Genomic DNA, 6,368 nt, shown 5'->3' on the forward strand with positions numbered 1-6,368 from the left:
GCTACTACTGGCATTTATACCAGTTGAGAAAAAGAACATAAAAACCAAACTTAAACTCAAAATTTTTTTTAATGAGTTAAACCTCTCCAAAACAGAGCTCCTAGTTTCCCCCCCCAGCCCGAGCCCCCCCCCCCCATCCTTTCTATTACGACTAACAACGCCACCATCAATCCCACCCCGCAAGCCAAAGTCCTAGGTGTCACCCTGGACTCAAACCTTTCCTTCCAACCTCATGTCCAATCACTATCAAATTCATGCAGGCTCCACCTCCGCAACATCTCCAAGATACGCATGTTCCTCACCCCAGACACTACTAAACAACTCGTACACTCCCTTATTATCTCATGCCTAGACTACTGCAACTCCCTCCTCACCGGCCTACCTCATCACAGACTATCCCCGCTTCAGTCTATCCTGAACTCAGCGGCTAGACTCATCCACCTCACCAACCGCTCCACTTCTGCCACCCCCCTCTGCCAATCCCTTCACTGGCTCCCGATTGCCCAACGCAATAAATTTAAATTACTAACTCTGACATACAAAGCCATTCATAACGCTGCCCCAAACTACCTCACTGACCTGATACCCATATACCACCCTACCCGTACTCTTCGCTCCTCACAAGACCTCCGACTCTCTAGCTCCTTGGTCTCCTCCTCCCACGCCCGACTGCAGGACTTCTCCAGGACTTCCCTCATCCTCTAGAACTCCCTACCCCAATCCATCAGACTGTCACCCACCCGCCTCACCTGCAGGCGCACCCTGAAAACCCATCTCTTCAGGGAAGCCTACCCCACCCTCACCTAACAGCCATTCTCCTCCACTCCTCCTACCACTCCATTCCCCACAGCCATTTCCTCCTGTACCTCTACCCCCTCCCTCCTAGATTGTAAGCTCAAAAGAGCAGGGCCCTTGAACCCCTCGTGTATTGTATTGTTACTGTATTGTCTAATGTACTGTCCCCCCACTTTAATGTACAGCGCTGAGAAAACCTTTTGGCGCTATATAAACACTGTATGATAATAATAATATATAAAGTACTAAATATGTTGATTTAGTTGAATATTATAACCAATATATATTGAGAACACAAGGGCATACATAACCCAAAAGAGCACTAGAATAAAAAATAAAATAATATAATAGGATAATAAGAATAAAAATAAAATAATAAAATGTGTCAAGATAAAAAAAAAAATGTCATAAGGGAGCATGTATACCGACTGCTCTCTTACAAATGTTTTTTTGTTTTTTATCTTGAGTACACATTTTATTATACTTTTTTATTCATTTACACCAGTTGCAACTTTGTATTCCAGGCACATTGTGTACAACAGGCTTCATCTTCTACGTAACTTGGAAAGCTGAAATCCAAGCTAAAAAATATTGTCTAAATACATGAGACGTGTATTCCCTTTTGGATCTTGGTATCCTTTTGGATTTGTTTTAGATTTGTTAAGAACTCCAGCATATAATAACTGCTGCACTTTGCCTCTAAGCAGGCGTTTCTAATAATAAAGAAAGGTCACTGCTATTTATTTTCAAGCAAATTTAAGGTCGGCATTAAAATCCTGTTAAAGGTAATCAACAGAGGTTTGTGGTCATATTTCTTTTCTTTATGTTTATATATTAATAATTGATAGCATTTTTAAATTTTTTTTTATACAATCCATATTTCACATAATAACATTTATTAGTGGTTTAAGTTGCTGTGAAAGTGTGGATAGTTCTTGTCTGTTGTCTGACATAGATCACCAATTTTTCCCTTATCTCTTTTTCAGGAGAGTTGGTTCATAGTCATTCCTGCGATGGATGTGTATCTTCTGTTTAATGTGAAAAACAACATGGGTTACTAGCTGTCATTTAGCAGGTTAAAAAATCTTTCTAGAATAAAAAAAAATAAACACCAGAGTGATGCTCAAGCAACTCTAAAAAAACAAATATTGGATCCCTCTTTTCTGTCAACTGATTGCACAATAGAATGTGTGATGATGGCTAACTATGTTCAAATCTGCTCCGCTGGGAGATTTGCTGTGCTGGACTCATATTTGCCCAATTTGCTTAGTGAGCTAATAAATAGGTTGTTTGTAAAGGTTCTCATTTCTCCAGGTCATGGTATAGCTAGTAGTACTTGATCACATTCGACTGGACTTGATTTGCAGTGTTAAAGATGTTTCACCACTCATCCAAGTGGCTTCTTATCTAGACAGATAATTCAATTAGGCCGATCACCACAGTGCCATGCATCAATGCTTGTCCAAGAACATGATTGCAGGTATGAAATAGATACATAACTATAATGGCTTCATAACTGCTGCTTAACCACTTCAATACAGGGAACTTTTAACCACTTCCTGCGCAGGTCAATTTTCAGCTTTCAGTGCTTTGAATGACAATTGTGGGGTCATGCAACATTGTACCCATATGAAATTTTTATCATTTTTTTCACACAAAAAGAGCTTTCTTTTTTTATTTTTTTGCTAAATAAAACAAAAAACACCTGAAACTTTTGAAAAAAACTCACTTTTCTTCGTTTCTCTTACACAATTTTGCAAATAATTAACATTTCTTCATAAATTTAGGTCAAAATGTATTCTGCTACATTTATTTGGTGAAAATACAAATAATAAGTGAATTTGTATTTTTTTTCAAATGTTTCTATTATTTTTTTATTTTTTATTACATTTTTAATTTTTTTTACTATTTTATTTTTCAGCACACTGTGACCAAAGCAATACAATTGTATATGAATGTGAGTTAGGGACCTTAGATTGTATGCCCCTTGAGGGTTAGGGACTGATGTGAATGTACAATATATATGTAAAAGCTCTGCATAAATTGACGGTGCTATATAAGTACAAGAAATAAATAAATACAATGTTACGATAGTGACATGGAACTACTCTGGGGCAAGTGATCAGGATTTTTTTTTAACACATTATGATTTCTAATACCAATGTATTTCATTGATATTTGCAATCATTGTTACTGAATGAAACTGATTCATTCAGTCTTTTGTTGTGATTAGCTGTGATTGGGCAAAGCTGACCACATGATACAGATGGGCTGTGATTGGCCCTGTCTGTATCATGTGACTGCCTTGACCAGTCACAGCTAACAACATAATTGTATACAATGGATGGCATGACAGGAAGCTATCAATTGTATACAATTGACATGTGACCTGTTGTGATTGGGCACAGCGGTCACATGACACTGGCAACAGGTCGGTGTAGTGATATGTCATCGGCTGTGTCCCGTGGACATAGCCGGTGACAAATTGCACTGCTGCCCGGCCCCGTGGCCGTATGAGCGGCTTGTTTTAACAGGGCGTCATATGATGCCCCGTCACAACGAGGAGTGTCCCACCTGGCCGTCAATCTGCAATAGGCCGGGCGGGAAGATGTTAAGGCATTAGGGTTCAAGCCTATGACATCAACTCCCTGAGACCCCTTGGTCTTAGGAAGTTCTTGACATGATATGACAACAGGAAGGTATGAATGTTTTATTGCCATAAACCATATGGTCCAGGGTTATTCTGTGCCTTGTTTCCTGATTATCTGCAGTGCAACATTCCATATTTAGAAATCTGTTTGATTTAGTGCTGCTGTCAGACTTTTCAATGGCTGTAAACAGGGGTGTCCCTAGGGTTGGTGTCACCTAGTGCAATAACACTTGGTGACACCCCCTCCGGATGGATCAGATCTGCGGATTGAGCATAATGGATCAGACTCTGATCCATTATGCTCCCCAATCCACAGATCCGATCCAACCTGAGGGGATCGTCTTTTTTCTTTACAACTTACCTTTTCATGGAGCGGGTCCGGTATCACCCCGTATAGGTTGCATGCTGACGATCATCACAGGATGGTTCGGATCTGCGGATTAAGCATAATGGATTGGACTCCAATCCATTATGTTCCCCAATCCATAGATCCGATCCATCCTGTGGGGATCGTTGGCTTTCTTTACAACTTTACTTTTCATGGAGCGGGTCCGGTGTCACCCCGTATAGGTTGCATGCTGATAATCCTCACAGGATGGTTCGGATCTGCGGATTGAGCATAATGGATCGGAGTCTGATCCATTATGCTCCCCAATCCGCAGATCCGATACATCCTGCGGGGATCATTGGCATGCAACCTAGACGGGGTTACACCGGACCCGCTCCACGAAAAGGTAAGTTGTAAAGAAAGCTGACAATCCCCGCAGGATGGATCCGATCCATCCTGCAGGGATGGTCGGCTTGCTTTACAACTTACATTTTCGTGGAACGGGTCCGGTGTCACCCTGTATGGTAGGTGTCACCCAGTGCGGGCCGCACCCCCCCCCACCTGCCTCGGGACGCCACTGTCTGTAAACCTTGTTGATAAGTTATGTGCTTGCTCCACCATATAAATACTGCCATCTGAAATCAAGGAGCTGGCAACTCTTTCTGATAAATCAGAGTGTTCCACTCTTGTGTCAGAATCCTCTGTCCCACAAGTGGTCTTTGACTAAATTCCACAACAAGTGAGGGAGGGTTACAACCTACATTAGTTTCTTTTTTTTTTGTGAATGATGGAGCCCTGTGGGCAAAGTCCCGCATGGCTACACCCTACTCTATACTTTCCTACTGTGTGCAGTCATTTTGCACAGAACAGCCTGGATCCTCCTCTTCTCGTGTCCCCCGTAAGCTCCCCTGGCCCCTCTCTCCTGTTGGGTGCCCCCAAGGCAAGCAACTTGCTATGGGGGCACCCGCTGCTCCATGTGTCCATTCACACACGGAACCGCGGCTTGGCCCCACCTCCCTCTCCTCATTGGCTGACTGGCTGTGATTGACAGCAGTGGGAGCCAATGGTTCCCGCTTACTGTCTCAGCCAATGAGGAGGCAATGACCCGGGACAGCTGAGGCTGTTGTGTACATCACTGGATCACAATGGGGCTCAGGTAAGTATTGAAGGGGCTGCACACAGAAGGTTTTTTGCCTTCATTCATAGAATGCATGAAAGTAAAAAAACCTTGAGCCTTTACAACCACTTTAATTACTGACAGATTGTGTTTACTATATGTCAGTGATAACTTTAAATTGTGTTTACTACTTGTCAGCTTGTGAATGAAACTTTGCTTAATTTTATCAATGAAAGGAGTCTATGCAGACTCCTATCTCATTTAATCTTCAGTGCAGCTCAGGCTGCAGAGAAAGGGACTGTCTCTGTCTCAAAAAAGAGACATTAGAGATCTGTTTAGGCCACTGATGTCCCTCCAAAGCCCCCCCCCCAAAAAAAAAAAGATGTAAAAAATATTGGAAATATGAAAAATAATATTTAGTTAACAAAAATAAACTGTAAAAAAAATAAAAATAGAAAAAACATAATAAGGGTAGAATTAGACATTAGATTAATGCTTCTAAATTTCCCTTGCTTCTGAAGCATGATGGGATCATCGCCTTGTCCACTGCCTATTGCAACTTAAGGAGGGCGTTTGGCAGGTGGCAAAAACGCAGCTAAACCGCCCATTTTGTTGCCCCCAACCACAATTTAAAATGGACAAATAGTTGTTAATTATTAACTTAATATAGGTTAAGCATTTATATTTAGTAGGAAATTTGCTGTGTTTGCATCTGCTAAAAATAATTTTTAGCTATTTTCAGCGAAAATTTTCAGCACCTTGTTTTTATTCTACTGATCACGTGCTTTCAGAAAATATATGATTGGGGGGAGCTTTTACAGATTCTGAATGCTGTAGATGAAAAATGGAGACCTTCAGATTTTTAAAGAGATTTGGTTATTTACATTTTTGTGCACGTTCGATTTTCACCATTTTGCAAAAAAGGCGCAATTTAAAATTGACAAATATTTGTTAATTAACTTAATACAGGTTAGTCTTTTCTATTTAGTAGGTATTTAGCAGGAATTTTGGAAAATTTACTGTGTTTCTATCTGCTAATAATGATTTTAGTGTATTTTTAGCAAAAATACCTTTTTTATAAACATTTGCGCAAATATCGAGGGGCCTTAAAAATAAGTATCACCTTTTTTTTTATCATACTAGGTATGTGCTTTCTGAAAATATATGGTTTGGGGGGGTCTTTTGCAAATTCTGAAAGCTGTAAGTAAAAACTTAAAACCTTCAGATTTTGAGAGAGATTAGGTTATTTACATTTTTGTGTACGTTTGATTTCCAAAATGTTACAAAAAGGCGCAATTTAAAATTGACAAATATTTGTTTTTTATTAACTCAATACAGGTAAAATTTTTATATTTAGCAGGAATTTTTTTAAATTTGCTGTGTTTTTATCTGCTAATAGTGATTTTAGTGTATTTTCAGAGAAAATATTGCTTTGATAAACATTTGAGCAAATATCGCGGAACTTTAAAAATCAGCAT

Source organism: Staurois parvus, unplaced genomic scaffold (assembly GCF_062004578.1).
Source record: "Staurois parvus isolate SC_StPar_1 unplaced genomic scaffold, SC_StPar_1.0 ptg000340l, whole genome shotgun sequence".
Classification (NCBI taxonomy): Eukaryota; Metazoa; Chordata; class Amphibia; order Anura; family Ranidae; genus Staurois; species Staurois parvus.